Raw genomic sequence first — 23715 nt, 5'->3', positions numbered from 1 at the left:
GGAAGGAGAAAAAGCAAATCTCTTTTGAGATGAAATGACCAGCAAAAAAGGGCATTTTCACTGTGTTAACATACTGTATCTATTAGGTTTTTATGACGTTATCGTAACCATTAGTCATAAACTGACTAAATGCTGAATGGAAATATTTGCAAACCTGCCATCTTTCCAGTTACAAAATAAAACAGTAAAATTGATAGCAATATTGGGAATAATTAATATTGCAGGCAATATTTTTATCTTTAATGTTTTTAAAACATTGTTTGCCCCTTGCCCTGTTTAGGCCCCTTGTCCTGATTTTCACAATAGCTCCAGCATGAAAAACATTCCAGGATGACACCCAGTTGTTTTGTTTTTAGTTTCCATCCATTGGAAAAGCTCCATTTAATGAATTTATGCAAGCACAATAGAGCCCAGACACAAATCAAAGTGTTTGAAGTGTTCTAGGCTAAACTGCACATGTACTACAGACATAGTGCTCTAAGACCAAAAATGGTTAACCTGGGCCTGGTGTGGTCAAAAGGGGTGGATGTATTTTGTAAATAAATCTCAAGACAAAAACATGTTGCTGCTTTTTAAAGGTTTGTGGTACACGTATCTCAAATTTCTCTTGATTGTACCACAACAGGGTTAAATTTTATTTGATTTTTTTTTTAATTTACAGCCTTGATTTGTATGTGTAACACACAGCTGAGACTTTTAGTACATATTGAGGGATTCCCAAATGGGATCAGGGATTAAGATGATACTGAGAAATGCATTAAGAAATTTCAGTCTGGAGTATTTCTCTTTTAATTTTCATCTCCAGGTCCGGAGAGTAGGCTTTTAAACAGACAATGCGAATGCTTAATGGTCTTGGGGGAAAGGGCATTTTGTCAATCTTTAAAATTTCAATTTTTGAATGTGGAGAAAATTAATTTCCACCTCCAGTGTAAGATACTCAATAAACAATCAAACAAAAAAGACAAACTTTTGAAGGAAAGAATAGAGATTCAAAATGCAGACTGGGGTCCTCATAATCTACCAAGGCAATAACACCTGCAGATGGAAATCTGTGCAGAGAAAATGAAGTAGTACATTTTGGAAATAAATCTTAACTGTTTAAGTGTTCCTCATTGATGTAGGAGTAATTATTATAGCCGTTATCAATACTTCACAATCACAATGTAAAACCAAAGTTTCAGATTATCAATTGAACATAAAACCAGTGTTTTGCTTCTGTGTTTTTCATAACTGTATTTTAAGTACTGCAGTCTGGAATTGTGTGATGATGTGAATGATTTGAATACATTTCAAAGTGAATTGAATACTTTATTTTTGGTCTACCTGGCCTAAGACCATTAAGAAAGGGCATTTTATTCAATGATAAACTGAACTTCTAGTTATTTCATCTAGTTAACTCAGTTAACTAACTCATCCAATCTGGAATTGCTAACCAACTTGCATTATTTCTAACTGATGTACTAGCACAGGATTCTTAAAGAAATCATGGAGTTACGATTTGAAATGCATTCTGTGTGGCCATGCTTTGCTTTTCTTGGCATAGACACAAAGAGCTCACTGTTAACATTGCAAACACACCCAGCAAAGCCAAGGAAACAATCAGTCCTGGTGCCAGGCTGTGAAAGCATTTAGCATGCCACAGCACTCACCAAGTACTATGTGAGCTAGTGAGCTTTAGCTTGTGAGGCCTAATCTAAGGATTTTACCAGATGACCCACTCAGGATCTACTTTTCTACACTAACTACTATAGTTAATGCATGCTTGTCAACAATGCACACAAAAACCAATATGACAACCACATGTTGAATCAGTAGAAAAATAAATACTGCACAAATTATTTACTGAATGGCAAAAATTTAATTTCAGTAATAGATCATTTTAAAACCAAGCCCAAAAGATTTTTTATCCAGATTTAGATATTACCTCCATAACAACATCTTACATGTTGTGGATTAAAGTTATACATTTAAATAGGACAAAACACAAAGCTCTTTCTTCCTATCCCTTAATTTATCATAATGCCAGCAGAAACATCAAAGACACCAACAGCAATAATAATTATTAATAATTCCTTACTTATTTACTTATTAGCACTTTTGTCGACACTCCACTCAAAGCAAGTACAGGTAATGGGAACTCCCCTCTACCACCACCAATGTGCGACACCCACCTGAATGATGCGATGGCAGCCATAGTGCACCAGTACGCTCCCCACACATCGGCTATCAGTGGGGAGGAGAACAGTGATGAAGCCAATTCATAGAGGTGGATTATTAGGAGGCTATGATTGGTAAGGGCCAATGGGAACTTTGGCCAGGATGCCTTTTCAAGAACTGCCCTGGAATTTTTAATGACCACAGAGAGTCAGGACCTTGGTTTTACATCTCATCTGAAGGATGGGGACTTTTTACAGTATAATGTCCCCCATAACTATACTGGGGCATTAGGACCCACATGGGACCACATAGGGTGAGCGCCCCTACTAACATCTCTTACAGTAGAAATTCACTAGCTGACTGAGGGACCTTATAGAGACAGGAACATTTATTCTGAAATCATGTGAAGCACTATTATTGCACACAGAGGCCACCCGTCTAATTGTGTGTTTTGTTAGGATAATTTTATGCACCCATTTTAATTTAGGTTTGCCACAACAAAGGGTTTGAATACTTACGCAATCATGACTTTTCCATTTTTGTTTCCATTTAGTTATTCTTCTTTCTTTTTGCTTTGAACGTGTGGAGTATGTTGTGTATACAGTATAACACATTTTAATTGCTACTTCAAAGTGTCACAACTGCAAGCTTTAAAACAACAAAATGAGAAAACTTTCCATGGATTTGAATACTTTTGCAAGGTACTGTATGTAAGATAATAAAATCAATACATCTTAATAATGTTATCAACTTCAGTTGATTTTATTTCACTTCCTAAACTTAATTGTTGATGTTTCTTTTAATAATGGAGACTTATTATTTTGCAAGTAATATAAGTGAATTCTGACTACATTTCTGACTTAGGGTAATGTATCAGGTTATGTTATAGATCATTACCAACAACAAGCCAGTTTTCTGTTATGGAATCCATTTTCAAAATAGCAGTTTGTCAAAGATATGTAAACCATCCAGTAAATTGTGATTCCCACAATTTAAATTGCAGCCATACTTCCATATCCTGATTCCTGTTTCTGTGGTTCCATTGCCAAGTGTTCCCTGAGACACAGCTGCATTTTGTTGGCCCAGAATTCACATTCATACCCTATAATCAGAATGGCAGATCACAATCATGCTTTCTGACAGTATCCTGGGACCTGGAAATAAGATGTAAATCCAAACTTTGTCTCTCACAAAATATTAACCTGCATTATTTTGAGTCTATATAGCCACCCCACTAACTTGTACAAAATGTATGACAACATCCTTGAAATAGAGTATGGAACTACTGTAGGTATCTTCTTCCAAACAACTGTCCAGGGTATGCAGTCCTGAAAATAAAATTTCACCGGAAAGGAACTGCAGAGTGCCTATCTGGTAACCTTGAATGTGGTAACACACAATATATCACATAAAGTATTAAAATGAAAGACCAGAGATAGTCACTTCTAATATTAGGAAACCAAGAGAAGGTGTTCAACACCCTCCCTCCTACACACTCTTCCCAAAAAAGAAAGTCAAGAATTTTCTTTTACTAAATCCTGGTATAACAAAAGGAAATGAGATTTAAACATTTCATCCACCAGCAACAGATGTAATCAAGCTCCAGCTTATCTTGTTCACCTGTTCTGTTCTGGTAATGTCCAGAGTTGATTTTCATATGGAAATAAACCTTTTCATACATTTCTTCAGTTCCTGCAACTACCTTTATAACCCTCCTTTCAGACTGCTCTATATAAAGCACTTTTTTGAAAACCTGAAGCTGTCAGAATTACATAGTGGCAGTGTGCCTTTGGTGATTTGATGGAACTGAAGTTTGAGTGTCCTGTTTTTCTGGCTGGATTAGAGACCGCACAGAGCATTTAAAGTTGGAAAAAATATATTGTTTGTGGATGTACTGAGAAATTTTGTGTTTCATGGGATCCCTTCTCATCCTACTTTGAAAACCTTGAAGTGTCAGTCATGCATATCTGACTTTCTTTGCAATTCTATTTTCTATTTTCTATTATTATTTTTTTAGAATTCTTGAGGAATCTTAATAGTCTACAGTATATAGCATAACATGGATTGTGCTGCACTGTTCCTCCAGAAAATTAATGAACAGTTTAGAAATATACTGTACATCAAAGTAATCACATCCACACATTGCAACATACTGTAGACAGCTTCTTTTAAAGAAGGAAGATCCAAACACACCTTAAAAAAGCCACAGCTCTGGGATGAAAGGCAACAAACCAAACATGAATCTCTGGTATTCTGAGATCTTAAAAATGGTACCCTTAAAAATTCTTATCTTAAAAAAGATAAGGCACTGGAGGATGCAATTAAATGGATTACATTGTGTATTTAGAGCTTTCAGAAGGAGCGGTGCATTTACAGTACTCTAGATACTGTAGATAGTTATGACCATTTTCACAAAATGTGCTGTCCACTGTCATACTGTAAGTATCCTTTTAAATTGTATGTATTAGACAATAGCAGGTACACCTACAATGTTCTCGTTCAGACAGGTTTGTGCTTCCCACTATTTCATTCATATCTCTCATTTTTTATATTGCCAGACTCATTGCCCAATTCTGACTGAAGAGGCTCTTCTGTAGCTTCTGAAATTAGAGGTCAAGTAACAAAGGAATTGTTGCAGTACCCTTTCTTAATTAAATATTTTATTAATAATAAGTAGTAGTGAGAAGCATGCTAAACATTTTTCATCATAGCAGCATGTATCCTGGGAGGCTATCAATAAATTTGGATTGAGATCCATTGTTCCAACTAGATGATTAGACAATATTGTAACCTACTGTATGAGGAAGGAGATATTTTCTGCAACAATGAGACAAGAGCAGTCATTTTTCCAATGAAAATGCGGATGGACATATTGTATTGCCCCATCAACTGTCCCATTGATGCACAAGGTTAATCTTACCCTTCCAGTTAACTGCAGAAAATATATTAACTAAAGCCCTGATGAATCAGGACCCCCTTTCAGATTGCAGGAAAGCTCAGTAAGGTGTTTTGCTTTTAATGAAACCCTAATTACATAATATCTTGGGTATTCTGAGTAATGCAGTATCATCATAGGCAAAAGCTAATTTGTCTGTGTGTGTTTTGCGACAGTCTGAAGATAAAACCACAGCTCTACACCCATTTTACCATTAAGCTTGGCACAGACACAACTGCCACCTCAGAAGTATTGATACAAGGGTCAATTCCAATAGAAGTCAATACAGCTGTCAAACCATATTTTTTCCATTCATATTTATGTAAATGGTTTTTGTGATTGACAACTGTGCCCCACTGTGCTTAGAGGTGCTGATTGCTTTTGTCTGTTATATTTAAACAGTGCCATATTATAAATTAACCATTTTTATATATTTAATTATGAGACTGTACTAAAGGGGGTGATAACAAAAAGAGAAAAAAATGTATTAAGCATTGAACAATTCCATTTAAAATAATATGTTAATTATTTTAGCTGAGCAGATGAGTTCAGTTCTCATATTGTCAGTTAAATCATGTCAGTATTTATGAAAGAATTAGGTTCATTTAATTCTTGAAGATGGATCCACATTGCTGTAGATTCCTTTTTCTTTTTGAAAATACTGTAAGTGTAAATCTTTAAGGGTGCAAGTTTGAAAAAGAATTTCAGTATGATGATGGAGAAATTAAATTTATGTTTTCCTCTTAAACAGCATTTTTAAAATTGACTGACAGTTATGAGGATTAAATGAAAATCAAGTAAATAATTTTCTGGAGCAAAAAACCTTATTTCTAGATTCATTTCTAGGCTTCTAAAATCCTCCTCCTGGTCTTCCCCCTGTTAATCATCTTCCAAAGAGTTGCAAGCAATGGCTCTGAATGTTTCATTTCTTACCACTTAATAACTTTTTTATCTGCATTCTCCAGGCATTTCATTTCTTTTTGGTTGTTGGGGCTGTTATGTGTTCTACAGTATGTCATTTTCTGGCGACATTTTTGCTTAGTCCAGCATAAACAGAGATGGAAAAGGCTCAGGGGCTAATAGAGAGGGTGTACAGTATATCATGGGGAAGCACACCAGGGTAGGAAAGTAATTATCTTCTCTTGACAAAAAAAGAGGAAGAATGCAAAGCTCCACAGTGGCTCAACCAATAGATGCACTAGATGTTTTTAGTTTAATTCTTGATCATTATTGACTTGTGACTTCACCAAGCAGCAGTGAACAACTGGCTAAGTGTGGGAACCTGTGTTTCCAGACTAGGGTGTGACTGAGTTGAGCAACAACAGCTCCTAGGATCTGCACCTGCACCTATCCGCAAAAATGTGGTGACATCAGTAAGAAATTTAGCACTCACTCTCCTGTAAAGTATAATGGAGCTCACAGTTAAAAGAAAAGTAATTCTGACAGATACTGTATGTGTACTAGAAGAGCACTCAGGTCTCTGTGTGCAGTACAGTAATTGTTTGTTTAACCATTGGCAATAGTTCAAGATGCATAGATATAATAACAAAATAATTGGCAGTTCCCAATGTATCTTTAAAAGGTGCAATGTTGTAATACTACAGTGATTTATTTTGATACAATCTTCCTAGACTTTATTTGTGCACTACTATTATCACCATGACAAAGAGCAGTTTGAGGAGTAAATTCCATAGAGAATTATACAATTCATATTTAACTGTGCACATATCAAGTAAGGAATTGAATAACAAATATCACAGATTTGAGGTTTAAATGGGTGCTTTCAATAGTACTTGAGATTCCAACATTCTAGATTTATTTTCTCATCTTTGCCTCCTACAGTAAATACCAGTTCATCCGCTCAAACTGCTAAACCATCCAAGAGACCTGAAATATTAGATTAGCACTAAGGTGTCATATTAAGATCTGTGAAAACAAGCAATTAGATACAAGTCTAATACGTGAGAGGCAAATGATTGCAGACTGGAGCAATAACCCAAAACATCTGATTAGCTTGTGACAGAATCAGATCAGTTGTGGCACCATAGTGCCTTGGAGCACCAACAGAGGCCCTAAGAGAGCAGTCATCACCACGGGAGTCAGCCCCTGTTCATGAAAGAAATAATCCCATGTCAAGGGCATGGGGATGATAGGTTTGGCAATGGAGCCAGTGGTTACAGTTAAACTGTAATCTGTCTTTTCAATATCCTTTCAAGCTAATCATACTGTACACTCCTTATTATGCAAATTCAAAAAGGTCAACTGGAATGAGCAAATCAGCAAAGTAAAACAGAGGGATGACAGATCGGTTGTGTTCCCCATCACTGTTTCTTTTTCATCCCATTTCTTCCTTTCTTTCTGAAACACCACCAAACATTGTTTACCAGTACCTGTCTAGGGACTATGAGCTATGTAACTAAATTGAGCATACAATGTATGATAAAAAAAAGTTCTACTCAAGCTTTGTGATTTTCCACATTGTGAGTAGACAAACATTATGTATGGAGCAGTCGACATAGTGAATTATCCATTTGCTCTGTCTGGGGACTGTGCTACAGGCTGTACATGTTATGTATGAAGCCTGCTGCAGGTAGTTACACCTTTGGCAGAGAGGCAGCCCAAAGTCTGCTCACGTTTAACAGACTCCATTAGTTTTCTTTCATTTTCAGAGCCTGGGCATTTTTTCCTGAGAAGTGGGTAAAAGTGTCACTGACAGGCATATTAATCTGTATAAATGGCTTGTATAGAGGATCAGTAATTACCTTTACTTCGTGTAAATGACTTGAAAATAGCATTTTGAGAAAAATGAAAGTATTTGTAAGCTGCGGAGAGGAGCTGTGCTGGTGGGGCTAGAGCTCAGCTCTCCATCACTGACACTGGGTGTTCAGCCCCTGGCTCCTAGCATGGCACTCAATTTGCCATCTTCTGTGGAAAGGGAGAAGGCAGGATTCTCATGGAGAGCATAATTGATCTTAATTGAAACCTGCTTTTTGTAATCACTTAAGGGGTTGAATTACCAGGCTGGGATCAAAGGCTTTAGAGACACAGGTGCTAAGGCATATGTGCCCATTACTTATATTTGACATTCTTGCTTCCTTTATTCACAGCTACTTTTAATTTACTTGTTTATTTCTTATTTTATTATTAAATCAGCCATAATTATAGCATAAGGTTTTCTCTTTATTATACCCACTGCACTTTCACTGCACTTAATTCCATCTACAAAAACACAGTGAAATCCATTCACTACTAATCTGAAAGAACTTGGTAAGAAATAAAAGGTAAATTAATGAAAAACATGGAGGAAAACCATGATTAAAACTTTTAAAAGAAGATCAGTCCTCCATCTTCTTCCATCTGACAGGATCTTTTCTGGTACAGGATATTGCATGAACCTGAAAATATTGCAGTTTGTGACCAACACTCTTGCTTTTAAGGCATTAAAGACGGTTTTGTCCACCTGTTGTATTTTAGTTCATCCTCACTTCTGTTTTGAGGACTCAAGCCCTTTAATGTCTTACTTGTACTAGTTCTGAAAGCACATAGGATGTTTATCAATATTATACATAATAAATCATTGCATACTGTAGGTCAATCTACAAGTGCCCTCTGATAGTCTCAGGAACTGCGCCTTAATACTGTATGTTAGATTTCTTTCTGCCTCAGAGGATCATGGATCTAGTACTGAACCACTAATCCAACGGGCCTCTGGTATCACATGTGATGTTTAATGGTGTCGATAAAACTGGACACTGGAAAGTTTTTGTACAGCCAGTACTTTCTAGTAGCTTGGCCCTGATTTTACTTTACAATTTCTAGTTTCTTGTTGGCATGGGGGGCAAATTACATCCTAGATGTACTAAGAAAGTCCCGTTGAATTCCAAACATGAAACGATATCTGGCTGAATTGCATCAAATATACTGTAAGTAAACATGGCTTTGTATTTATTAAATGAAAATGGTAATAAGAAAAGCAACCAAACACTAATTTAAATGTCTCATGAACTATTTGGCAAGTGGAGCACTGCATGAGCTGTGTGACAAATGTCTGAGAATAACAGCAGCAAGCAATATGTGCACATACAGTATATGCATTAATCAGCCCCACATCACACGCCTCCCAGCAGTACCTACTGTAGCATCCTATTCATCAGGACCACACCTACAGTAGGCTTTAGCAGTATAGGGGAAAGCAGGAACAGAAAATAGTTGTTCTGATGAAAAGTTAGAAGTTCCAGAAGATAACCGAGTTATTTTGTACAGAACATATTACAGAAGACAAAACCACACACTTGGATTCTGGATAGCACTGAATTCTCCCATAACATCCAAATATAAAATGTGCAGAGGAGCAATGTGTCATGTTCTACTCTCACCACTAGACTGCACTGTTAGGCAAATCAATTGTACTAATATTACATTGATTTAAATATAATAAATGGCATTTTAATAAATCCACAGATAACTGAAAGTAAACAGGAGTGGCCAAACAAATGGCAGGAAAAAATACAATACAATATTGCACCCAGCACAGTTAAATTACAGTTTAAGATACTTTATGGAAAGTAATGTGTAGATTGTTAAAAGTCAGACCAAAAAAAGGTTCAACAGCTGCTGACCAAAGTGACCACCTATGAAATTTTAAAACAAAAATGTTGTAACAAAGTGGACTATGTCTGCAAATTGCTCTTCTACTAGAAAAAGCTAACCCAACAGAGTGGACATCAAGATTTCTGTACATGTTTACCAGCTATGGAATACTCCAACATAATTCATACAAAAATGCTTATACCTGTCCCTTTAGGACCTGCTAATTAATCATTTAGACAGAGATAATTTATATTATTTATATTTTTTAAGTAAAAGCGGATCGGACACCACGGTCCCACATGCAGTGTTCTTCTAAAACCCAGGACAGTCATGCTTCAGCTTGTATCTCAGCCACATGTGGCTCGACCCTTGCCACGTACAGATGTTCCACTAAGCGCTTTTGACAAGACAGCTAATTTGCCCTTGGGCTTCATTGCAGCAACAACTGCACACAGCTTATCACAGCAGATGGGCTGTAATTGGAAAGGATGTGTGCAGATGCCTCCCTGCACTGCGATATATTCATCACGTCACTTTACAAATGAATTGATGGAGGGATTGTTTGTTTGTTGGTAATTAGGCAGAAATTTGTTTTCATTTGGTTCGTCAATCTGAAATTGATCTAATCGCACCTTGGGACCTGCGGGGGCAACAGGAAAATAGCTGCCCCGGCAAATGAACCTCTCCTGAGGTTTCCGTGGAAAATTGAGGTTTATTATTAGAATTCTGAAATCCTCCCACCACCCCAGCAATCTCCTCCATTCTCAGATAAGGAAGGATTGCTGTTTCTGTGGTCCCGTGACCATCATGCCTCCCTTTGATGAAACTATTAAACCAAGATCCTGTCTATATTATTAATTATTTTGTGGTTACCTTTGGGTGACATGGCCAATATCAGATTAATAGAATATGGTCTAATTTAATCTTTCTCTTTCGTTCCAATTTGGACATGTCACACAGCATGGCTTCTGTGTCCTGCTTGCAGTGATGGCCGTGATTCAGTGTGTGAGTGTGGTTCAGTATAATGTGATTTGAATGAGTGAAGGTTAAAGAAAAGAAAAACACTATTTTTTCAGCTGTGGAGCCTTAACCCTACATTTTGGCTGTGAAGCCTTTTCAAGTGTCATTACGTGAAATGGACTGAAGGTCCTTTGCAACGATTACTTGACCTATAGAATTGTCTATAAATAACTGCTCCTTCATGTTAAAAGGTTAGCGCCCTATGCATGTACGTACAGTATACAGGGTATAGCTGTATTAAACTTAACAAAAATAGTGTATTAAACTTAATATTAAATATCAAACATAAAGACCCTATAAATTACTCATATCCTTTCCTGAATTCTGGTCGTTTTTCAGGTAGTTCAGCTACTGTAAACAAACTGTAAACATGTTATTGTGAATAATGAGTATGCATTACAAGGTTGTAGGTTCAAATCCTGGGTGGAGCACTGCCTTTTTACTCTTGAACAAGGGACTTCACTGTCACTGCTTCAGAACAATGTCTGGTTTTATTGTACTAAAACATCATACAAATAAATTGCTAATAATAAGTAATAAGTAAGTAAAGGAAGCACTATATTATTACAGTATATCACTGTCAAGGCTTGTAGATATCTGTCAACATCTATAATTAAGACTTTCAGTTTCATCACCTAAAGTGATGAAGCAGAAGAGTTATTCTCTGGTCAAACTGTTAACTTGGAACATTTGTTGGCAGTTAGGGTTAGTTTAGTGGTTCAAGTTCTCCTTGCACTTAACATAGTGATTTCACCCTTTTGAGATTAAAAAAATACAGTACCTTCAGTTATGGGATGATCTACCAGTTTCTGGTTTCCCCCTCTACAACATAAGGAAACTAAATAAACTTTCCTGCAGAAATACTGAAATACATATACAGAAATGCAGGATGAAAATACTTTCTAAACCTCCTACCAAAAAGGTTGTAATAATTTTAAATGATAGTCCTGTATAAAATGAAACGAAACAAGTCAAAGTGCAATTTATGGCACATACTGTAAATCGACATTCAAAATTATGGAGATGTGTTAGCTGGTCTTATACCCACAAAAGGAGGAATCAGCATAAGCCATTGATCTATGTGAAATAATATTAACCTTCTCACTGGAAAATGTATTGCCAATTTTCTTCAAATGCCTTTCAATAAAATATTCTCCTTTATTAGAAATCATAGTTGCACATTCTCTGGAATATCTGTCACAGCTAAAGCAGTATCATGCCTTTTTTGTCCACTCAATACTAACAATATCCTATGGCAATTCAACTGGGTTAAAGCCATGGGCAGTGGTGAAATTTCAAAACATCCATGTACTTACTGTAATTGATTTGTGTCTTTTTATGCATTTAAAACAAAGAACAGGAGATATGTCTTTGCATCAAGTGTTGTGATATTTTGGATTCTGGAAAAAGCCGGACAGTCATGTTGTTGAAGCTGAAACAATGGATGCTTTCAAGAAACAGTTTTTAAACTAAATGGTAAAAGTTAAGGCAAATGGTTAATAAGGTAGTTACTGTATGTTCATTTTGAATGCTATCTTTTGTCTGCCTTTTTAATCTCAAAAGACACTGCAATTATTTAATTTATTTTCACATTTATTGGCTTTAAAGAAGGCTATCTCACCCCTCCAGAGGCCACGCATACCTGAAATGGATGTACCCTTAAACATCTTGCATTATTTTGGAAAGAATGGACAGAACAGGTCTGGTTCGGGGCCTGAAATCAGGGTAGCTCCTTGGGCATCAAGTCTGAAACATCAGGTTGTTTATACAGTGTCTTACTCATTACACATTAAAAAGAAAAGTCCAAAAGAAAAACAAAAACAAACGTCAAATGCATTGAATTTTCTTCCTTCAAAATGTCAATTTTTCAAATTGTAGCACAAAAGGATCCCGTACTTTTTTCAGGGCTTGTCCAGTATGTCCACTACTTTGGACAGAAATTTGAGACTGATAGAACAAAGACCAAAATTCTGTTTGAAGTTTTTAAGGCCAGGTCCTGCCTTGTTTTTCTTAGCCTTTCAAAATAAAACAGAAAATCTAGGAAAACCTTATTAGAAGAAGAATAAAAGCCCCATTATTATTGCATTTCAGGCAATGCTAAGAGACCATTTAGGCTGTAAAAATAACCTTTCTAAACTGTTGAAGGCCACCAGAAAAATATTATTTTATCAACACTTAAGTGACAGGCAGGAAAACACAGGGAAACAAATAAGACTCTGGGGCTTGCTTTGAATACCTATGAACCTTCCCTACATCTCAAAAAAAGGTCAGATTTCCCCAATCACAACAGCAATATTTGCTCAAAAGAGATACAGTAAGCGCTTTTTTCAAATTTTACATCAAGACCCATTTACTCATCTCTCTTTTCTGAGTTTATTATTTGTATTACCACCAGGAATGTTGAAATGCTTTTGCGTCTTCACAGCAAGGATGTTGAGTTTTTTATATTTTGTAATCTGGCGAATTTTTACTTTTGAGATATTATATATTTTGCTGAAAAATGTTAAATTAGAAGTTTGTGTTCTTTGAATACAGAGCATCTTTTTTTACTACTTTGTAAGGTACTGTAAGTTGTATAAATGTATATAAATGATTGTATAAATCATACATTTTCCTTTAGAAAAAGATTGGGGTTTGAAGTATGCTATTTTGAAGAAGTGGCCTTGTTTCTTATGATATATACAGTACCTGGTGGAGGGCTGTGTTTTCATTTTGGTTCTAAAAGTTGATGAAAATGGCCAGTAGGGCTATATGTGTAGTTACTTATAAATTTAGCATTAATTTTTCATGGTGAAAACAAATTGAATGGTTGGATTCAGAGTATATTGAAGATCACCTGCATGTGCAATTGTTTGTGAAGCATTTTAGAAATGTATTGTTTATGATAATGCCCACTATAATCCATTGCTAGTTATGCCCGCGTCTAAGATGAACTGTTATGGTTAATAAGGTAACTATATTAATTTTGAGTGCTATCTTCTAGGCATCTTCTAAATCTCAAAAGACACTGCGACTATCATTTATTTTCAAATTTATTGGCTTTAAAGAAGGTTGTCTCCATACCATTTACCCCATTATCAAACACACACCACACAACAGGTGATCTACAACCTGGAAAGGTTGTGTTTGGAAAAGAATTGATGGATGGCTTTAAACACTGGCAGCTGGACAAGAAATAAAGCCTAAAAGCAAAAGGCTGTCGTTATTATCAAAGCTAGACTAAGGTGTTACAGGAGTGCCAGAGCTGCAGGCACCTGTGTTCACACTTGATATGAATGCCACTTCTACTGAATGAGCAGGACATACACAGTACACTTGCTGTTGTTTATGAGACTCCTGCAGTGATTGGTAGCTGTGGCTGACCTTTACAAGATGGCTGTATATCTCTGATCGCAGACGGTGTGAGATGTTAACCGCTGAGCCCCACATCTATGGCTGAACAGCGGGAATGAAATATTAACTTTTGTCTCTCAGTCTCTGTGCAAGATTACAGAAGGATGTCTGAACACAAGGAAATAGCACAATGCAGCTGTCTGCCACAATTTATGTCTTAACCTTCTCACTCACAAGAACCACTTTAGACATTATATGTGGTGTGTTTCATCCCATTGTGGTCCAAGTCCACTGATTTAAGGTGTTCGATTGGCACGATTTTTCACAGATCTCTACCTGAACTGTTGTATAGTCGAGCTGCTGGTGCATAATGGTTGCTGCTCTGCATTATTAAGGTTCTGTGCTTCAGTGCTGTATTGACCATGTAGCCTTCTGAATGTAAGGCTCTTTGAGATCCTTTGTTAGAAAGAAATTCATGGATGGGTGTGCTATATACTGTAGATTTAAGAAATCATTTAGATGTTGTTGATGGTGAGGATTATTATTACATGTCAAAAGCATAGAATACACACCTTAATATGTTTCAGAAATATCTTTTAAATAAAGAAACTATCAAAGAATTATTTCATAGCATCATAATTCAGTACTTAAATTACTGCTCATTCATTCTGCTCACTTTGGTCAGTTTTGATTTTTTCTTGCTGTCCCCGTCCCTAAATAAAACTAAACAAAAACTTGAATTTCTTAACGTCACCCGTCAGTATTATAAATTGTAGCAATAGTTTTATTTATACAATCTTAATTTAGAAAAGCCAATTTATAATAAACCTTTGCAAAAGCTTTGGTAGGTTGCACCTGGTGTAGCTACAATTGAAAAAAAACATCAAGCTCTGTGAATCAAACAGTTAAATTTTATATGGACCACAGTACAAGATTTATCATTCAGAGATTCAAGTCTTGACTATCATCTTCAATCGACCCTGGGCTACCGATGGGCTGTAGCAAAATTACTCCCCAAATGGTGGCATGCTGACTGAGAATTTCCTGGATCAGTTGGCCAGGATATTCTTGACTTGGTGTTCAAAAGTGACCCCGGAACCTTTGCAGTTACTGGTGTTCTCAGTGAGAGCTGCATCAATACTAACTCACCTTTAGACACTGTAGAGTTCTCACTTAGTAAGCTACACTGTGACTGTGTGCACACACTTTGTAAGTGATTACACTTTCTACAGGAAATGCGAAGATAGTACACAGAGCTCCTGTGCTTACATAAAGATCATTGCAGATTACAAATTAATATGAAAAAAGCAAACAGGCAATTCCAAAATTCTGAAATAAATGAAGTCTGTTCCTTGTCTCACAACCAGCTCCCAAGTCTTGATTATAAAATAGATCTTATGCATCACAGTCACCCCCCATTAAATGATGTTCAATAAAATACTAATGCTATATTTTAGGGTGCAATATTTCATTGAATACTTAAAAAGCATTTCTCACAAAAAACGTCAATTCCTACATCAATCTATCAGCTGTGACTGTCAGACAACAATCTGCAACACAGTTTTTCAGATTCTAAACTAGAAATTGTAAACTACTGTTTACTTTCCTACTTTCTCATGAAAAAACAGGAGAAATGATGGAATGGCCATATCATAAATAATAAAAGTGGAAAACTCCACATTACTGCAATACCAAGTATATAGATGTGAGCTCAAGGTCAGAAATGGGTGCAGAACTAAAAACAGAAGGCAGCTATTTACACAGTCTTGTGTATCTGGAAAAAATCTAACCAGCTGTGATATGGAGGATCCTTCAAGAAATGGCTAGATGAGATTCTGGGATTGATTACTAGAAACCAAACAAACAAGATGGATAGACTTGCTTTACTTGTTTTTATACCTTTGTTTTTAATGCTTTCAAAAGATTTCTTTAATATGGACATTTATTGACCTCTGTGCACTGATGTTCATAATCTTTTAATAACTTTACCATCAGTTGAGTAAATGTATTCTGCTGTTATTACTTTGCAGATGTTTAAAACAACAACTTTATTCAGAAAAAAACAAAAAAGAAAAGTGAATTTGGAAAAAAAACATTACATCTTAATGTGTAGTGCACAGTACATTTCTATAAATATGCCTTTACTATTATCTCAACAAAGTTTCAATTTAGTGGAACTGCTTTGTGTACATGAATTTAAACAGAAATCAGATGGGTGTTCAAGTTTCTAAAAAAAATGCTTGTTTTTGAGCAGTAGGTCTTGTTCTTTTTTAGTTTTATTGTATTGCTGTTTTTGCTTGGAAATTAGACAAAAAATAGGATTTTTTTTCTCATAATATCAAAACTGAAGGTTACAAAGTGAAAATAAATGTGAGGAAAAATGAAAAATGATACATTAGGATGTACTGTGAACAAATGAAAAAAAGAGTACAAACCACACTGAGAATGAAAAGAGTTTTTTTTTTTGCTAAACTAAATTTCTGGTTAAAATAAATCTGGGAAGACAAATGAAGCAAACAGTTAAAGAGCTCAATTAATCTAATCAATTAAAAGTGAGACACATTAAAGGGCTGCATCAATGTTTTTATAACCACTGCCTTAGACATTTCAAACCTTTGTTTGAAACAATAAAGGAAGTAGAACAACTCCCAGGAAGTTTTCAAATAATGTTTAATTCACATATTCTTTAAAAGGTCTATTTAAGGCAACCTGACAATTTATATAAAATGCTGAAGCAATGGAAACGTCTGCATCCTTCTCAAGAAGTCCACTAGAACAATTTCGTGAATGTCAAGACTTCATGCTTACTCACAGCCCAAAAGGGCCAAGAATCAAATGTTTTCACAGTTTCATACATTTGTCCAAACACTCGCAGCTGCTTGGAGAAACCCCAACGTGAAGAGCATCTCTTGCCACAAAATTTTCTTTAACAGCTGTGAGGGATCTTATACTGACAGAAATCAAATGAAATGTTTCAGACAGCATTTTTTTTCCCCACCTTACTACACAAACAACTAAACTGCACATATGCCATGTCATTTTCCTTGTTCCATACATCATTATGCTGCCAGACAACTAGCATTTATTAATTAATAAAACAACACCTCCCATGAATGAAAATAAAGGTTGTTTTTAGGAGCCACTAGCACTAGCAACAGGTACTCTGAGTTTGGAACTCTTTAGTCAACATAAGACACTCCAGCAACCCAGAAGAGCAGGCTGATGGGGAAATGGGGGTGTAAGAAGAGAGATACCACTATCCAAAATCTGCTAGAATGGAATGGATGAGGAGATTCCAAGCAGAACTCCCTAAAGAAGAAGAGATATTGAATATGTTCATGGGGTGAAGCTTTTGTGGGAGAGGGGAGGCTGAGGACCAAGATCACACCAGTGGGACACCAGCTGAAGGAAGGGTAAAGGGTTAGGTGAAGACCCATTGCCATAGTGCCAGTGCTGCCAGAGCTATGAGGAGGTCCAGACCCATTTGCACACTGATGCTGTTCGCTTGCACCCCTAAGGCGGAGTGGGTGGCAGAAACTACTTCTGTGGGGACTTTAGTGAAAAGTAGGATCAGGGAAAGGGGAGATATGAACAATGGAGCTATTGGAGTTGTGGGTTGAACACTCAAACAGAAAGGGAGAAAAAAAGGTTGGGAAAAGTTGAACGGAGAAAGCAGGTTAAGGAGAAGAGTGAGCTGATGCCGTCAGGAGAAATGAAAGCAAAGTGTAGATCAAGCAGAGCTGCTTGTTTTGCATGGAGATTTTGAAGTTGAAGAGCTGTTTCTCAGAGAAGAAGGAATATTTATACAGTATGTGTGTAAGCAGAAATGTAACATTAGAATTTGTCCTCCTCTTCTAACTGTTAAATAACACCATATGTGAATATTGCAAAGAAGAATTCCAAGAATGCTAATTAAACACTTGTGAAAACATGATGATGCAAATGCTAGATTTTCCAGCATCTGGAAAATCCAGCAGCTAGTTTATACTTTTTCTGATCTGATGAGATGAAGCACTAATAGAGTTTAGGCACTGGCAATAAGCATCCCTGTGTGCAACACTGACATGATTCCCCCAAAACACGTTCATGTGTGTCTGGCTCAAAAAATGTATTTTGATATTTTCTTATTTTTATAAAACATTAGTGTGCATTATATACTGTATGATTTCAGCAAGAACTACTGTACAGCACAAAGGGGAAACAAATAAAGAAAAAGCAAATGTCTTGAAGATATTCTTTAACACAATAAATAAAATGACAAAAAATATCTCAATGTCAAAACATTCCGGGACATGATTCAGGTATAGATAGAAAAGCCATGGGTTGCCTGGAAAAATCTTCAGGCATTCTATTTCAACAAAAGCTGGTGAATTTATAAAGGGGGAGGTGTCACACCATTTTCTTTATTTTGTAGCTATAGTGATTTGTATTAACTACAGTATGTGCATTTGACACAGGCTATATTGATTTACCCCTAAGGATTCCCTTCACACTCCAAGTCTTTGAGTACGGTTGTTTTATAACCCTGTTTGTGAGGCTCATCTCAGCTTCTCCAATGCAGATTCTGCTGTGTTTGTCAATAGTTCTGCTGTCTGTGCCAGGGGACTTCTTAGCATGAAAATGGAATAAAATGCATTTTAAAAAAGCAAAGAAAAGCAAATCAATTCGTGAAATAGCACAGTCATGTGTCACACAGACCCATGTTCCCACCTGTCAGACTGATTGTGCTGGAGGTTAAGAGCTGTCCAGAGAAAAAAAAGTACAACAAGCCTTCAAGAATTTCATTTAGAGTCTTGGTTATTTAAATATTTAGCCTACATTTTCCCCATCCTGCAGGATATTATGATTGATCACATTTTCCAAGTAGTGTTTATTTCTTCTCAGTGTATTTTTTTAATTTAAAACTATTTATTATTATGGTATAAGCAAAAATGTTAAAAATCCATAAAATGTATTTAATATTTATTTAAGATATTTACTGCAGGATAATCTCCCATTGTCTAGAAAATAAACTTTCTACTTGAAAAATGCCTTTTGTTAAACTTCAAAGCCTTAGGTTTACCAGCTTAGTTATGCCTTATTGGCAATGTCTTTTAGCTCATAACTTCTAAACCTCTTCCATTGTGACCTTGCAATAACCCACTACTGCAAACTTTTGATCCTCTGGATTATGTGATGTCCTGGTGATCAAAAGAATAAAAACGGCTATTGACTGCTTGTCGGACTCCAATGCTGATCTTGTAAGGTCAAGATATTATTGCATGGTTAAGATGTTGTATTGTATTATTGTGACAGTGTTATATCATTAATTACTTAGTTTATTTTTTCCGATTAAATGTTACATTTATCTTAAAATTATACAACTGTTAAAGAAGATTAAAGCTTCAGTAGCTAAAGGAAAATATTAGTCCTCTATATCTTATTGTATATACAAATATTTTGACAGTTGGCAGAACCAATTTGATAAAAACATACAGTATATGTCTGTATGTCTAAAACTAATAGTTTCAGTATTTTCACTATGTAAATGGTGAATGTGCAGTAAACTTCTGAAATAATAAACTAGACATCCACTTTAACCTGAAAAGCATAGGTAAACTGGGAGCTGAGAGATGGAATCTGTATTATAGAGAATAAGGGAGAAAGCAAACATACTGTAGAAACACATATGGTGGAACAAAGAGATGGAAAGGCTGAATGGGACAGAGAGAGCAAAGAACACAAAATAAAATAGAGGGACAAAGAGACACAAAGTACTGTGAGTATCTGTACTTTATTCCATTTCAAGCACTGTTCATCAAATTACATTTTGTTTCTCTTATTTCATAGATTCTCATGGGTTAAAGACCCATGTTTATGCATGGGTTATTGCATGTCAAAATTGTATGTCAAAGCATAAATCTAATTTCATGGAATTTTTCCAAAATTTGATTTTTTATGGTACTTTTTTGGCATACGGTATAAATAGGGTATAAATATTTTTATTAGTATATTTTTTTTGTTACTAAAATGTGAACAAAGCAGATTCACCAAGATGAATGGCTTCAAATTGCAATACTAAGCCTTCAGATTTGATAAAATCCAGAATTAATTTTGCAGTACATATCTCATTTAAATCTTTCTATGGAGAAAATATTCAATGCTTAGTATGGCCAATATACAGTATATCTACAAGGTTTCTCCCCTCATTCATTCAGTCTGTAGTCCGCTCTTTTGGCTTAAGGGCTGACAATGTCCTTGTAGATATAATCCAAAAGATAGTCATTCACTACTACTTTAAAGGGCAAATGTCTACTCAATAGAAAGAGTTGAAATTGTAATATGCTTCTTAGTTTGGCCCTGAAAACCCATAGGGTTATGGAGGAATCAGAAAGAATTTTGTATTTAGAAATTACAGCCAACTGATGCTACTGATGCTGCTGATTAAACAAAGTTTAATTTACCCTTAGTTTTCCATTTATCTGTTTTTTAGGTTTTGAGGAGAGGTGATGCAAGAATTTGCCACCATGAACAGCACTGACAAGTCAACCCAATGAAATTATCCAGGATAAACAGTGAACCATGAATCAGAGGACACTACTGGAAACAAGGTTTTGTTATTTCATTTAAATCTGACATCATAACCCACTTCTTTATGCATGGGGTTGTGGGAAGCTTATATTGTTGAAGTCTTCTTCTATTGTTGAAAGCTTCCTTTAAGAAAGTGCTGGATGAAATCCTTGGGTCAATTATCCAGGATCCTTGTGTCTTATTTTCTTACATTAAGTTTTAACAACAGTAGCTTAAAATATTTAAGACAATGTTGTTTTTGAGGGGAAAATGTTTCCATCCACAGTATTTAATGTTTAAGACATTTTTGGTGGGAGGAGAAAAAAATGGTTATAAATTAGTAAAATTACTTTGGGGCAAACCAATGAAGTAGACTTGTGAGATAACGAGTCTAGAGCCGATAACATGTTTACAGACACAAACGAGGATTAGAGCCCAAAGGAGAATTTTTTTGGATCTTTATCCTAATTTCAACATTGCTTAGTGGACCCCTTATGATTAATGGTGTTTCAGGACTGTCCAAATGAAGTGGCTGAATTGCAGATTAACATGAGCTGTGTCTCAAGTTTGACTTCACCAAAGAAAGGAGGTTCCACTTCCAAGGGTGAGTCATCCTATTTTACATTGTCAAAAAAGAATTTTGCATTATGTTATGTTGTATATTTTGTTATATATTGCTACTGGTGGCATGCTAAAATAGGTTGCAATAATATGTGGTCTGTTGTTCTATTTGAGAGGGGGTATAGCTCCATGTTCAGCTGTGCTCTTGGCCCTCAATTAGCTACCCAGGTGTTAACCCAGTTTTCTGTGCTTGCTATCAAATCAAATGCATGTACTGTATATGAAGAACAGACCTTCCACATTTTTAACCACCCATTACAACATGCAGATTGTCACAGAACCTACTAATAAAAGCCCATATAAAAGGACACACTTTCAGAGATCTGTCATCTCTGAATGGCAGCTGTTGTACGTTGTTCACTATTTGTACTATTTTAAAATGACATAATCTGTTTTGAATTACACCTTACTAAACCTTGTTGACCTGCCATGAGAAGCTGAGGGACCAAACATAGTGGCTTCTGAGGTGTTTGCCTTATAAAATGCTTTAGTGTGAACCATGTGATGACAGAAGTTCTGTATCATGTATTGAACATGCTGATTAAGGAAGACAGTAAATAATTTGTCTTTCTCTTCCTGGAATGAGAAGAATTATGATTCCCCAGAACAGTTCTCTGAAAAAAAGACTATCCCTAACTTTCCCTTTACAGGAGATACAAAGCTCTGATATTCAGACCAATTGGCACATCAGTCAACTGTTACAAATGGATCATGCTCTACATTTGCCTATGCCTTTCCCTCCAATGCTGCTTGCCAGCTCTGCATTGCCAATTTTGCACTGCAGGAGGTCCTGTTACCTTTTCCATTCCTGTGTCACAGACCTCCTTGTACCCCCTGAGAGCATTGACCCTCTCCACCACAGTGGATCACACAGTCTCTTTGACAGCTAAACCTAAGTTAACAGAGGCATCTCTGAATTGCACTTTTTCACACGGGGCTATCTGTGGCAGCACTGCTAAATCAAAACCACAGGTGAAATAAAACTTAGCACAAGTTTCCACTGCAATTATCATTGTACTGAATTTTACTAAATAATAATTTACTTACTAGGCTTTGCACATTGGATTTTGATAGTACTTTTCTTTCAGTAAAATGTACTTTTAAAAAACAGAATAGAAAAGAATAGCATCTGATTGACTGGCTGATAGAGCAATAGAGAACCAGTTATAATGTATTGTCAAGCTCAATGAAGAATAACTGACATTGTTACTCTGTAATTATTCCACAGGGAGAGTGTGGAAGCTGCTTGCACACCATTGATTGGTAAGACTAGAAACTAGGAAATGCATTGACAGAACATTTTGATAAGTGTGCTTTCTGCGATGATAAAAAACCAAAACAAACAGCTAAAATTGTTATGTCTCTACAAGATAGCAAAACCTTTTTCTAAGTCATGTGTTTGAATGAGATTTCAGTTATTTTATTTCAAGGAAAAAGATTCAAAACATTATTTTCTATTGCCTTCCATCAACAAGTCTACTTATGCAGTGTACATGAACATTGAAGATTGTCTTGTCCATCATATGGAAAGAAAAAAATATCCTTATTACATGCACCTTTATTCCCACTCTTTCTTGTTCCTACAGCCTGCAGTGGAATAATCTAACTACAAATACGGAGAAAGTACCATCTTTGACCACCTTTTGGAACCACTCTACTTGTAAGTCTCTCACTTGTACATCCAAGTCTTTTTCTCTGCCTTGCATCCAGCAAGCTTTTATTGCCAGCACTGCTCTCTTGCATTGACCCCAAGAGAAAATCTTTATGAATGTTCTTTGTCAAATTATTTATTTTTTATTTATACAATTTTATTGTAAGGCTATACCCTAATTACTGTGTTTTTTATTATATTTCACTTCATGCTTTTGCTTTACTGTCAAGATGATTGAATTACAGAACACTCAACCTACTATCTGTTAGTCCGATCTAAATATACTGTATTATGCCATCTTTTACAGATCAAAACATACTGTATGTTATTTTCTGATATGACCTTACTTTTTTGTCACATTTTCTCACTGCTTTATCCACTTATGGTCATGGGGGAGCTGGAGCTTATCCCAGCAAGCAACAGGCACAAACTTCTATAGGATACACCTGTCTGCATACATGTGAGTGTGTTGGTGTCTGTGTGTGACAAGACACAAACATGTGCACACTCACACCATGGCCAACTTTTCCAGAAGCCAATTAACCTACCAGTATGTCTCTGGGCTATGGGAGTAAACCGGAGCACTGCTCTACCGTGCTGCCCTTGTCTGTCAAATAAACCAACAAAATAATTAATGGACTGAAAGGGTAAGAAAACAAAACATGAGCAAATATATGCAAGAAATTAAGTTAAGAAATCTGACAGAAACAGTAAATGTTTGTTTTGTAAACAGGTTGCTGTGGGTGAGAATAAAATAACATCCGGAGGTTCCTCTGAGTGTTTTATCATATAATAAGCACAGACATAGTGTATTGAATGAAAAGAAGTTAATATTAAATATAAACATAAAAAGGTAAAT

General features: G+C 36.0%; 1 protein-coding gene across 1 annotated transcript in view; it reads right to left on the bottom strand.

The window, feature by feature from the left end:
- Positions 1-23715, bottom strand: part of cdh22 (cadherin 22) — a 166373-nt gene that overhangs the window by 543 nt on the left and 142115 nt on the right. The window lies entirely within an intron of this gene.

Source organism: Atractosteus spatula, chromosome 19 (genome assembly GCF_055471065.1).
Source record: "Atractosteus spatula isolate fAtrSpa1 chromosome 19, fAtrSpa1.hap1, whole genome shotgun sequence".
NCBI classification, from domain to species: Eukaryota; Metazoa; Chordata; class Actinopteri; order Semionotiformes; family Lepisosteidae; genus Atractosteus; species Atractosteus spatula.
The sequence above is the reverse complement of the archived record's forward strand: the minus strand, read 5'-3'. Positions and strand labels throughout refer to the sequence as shown.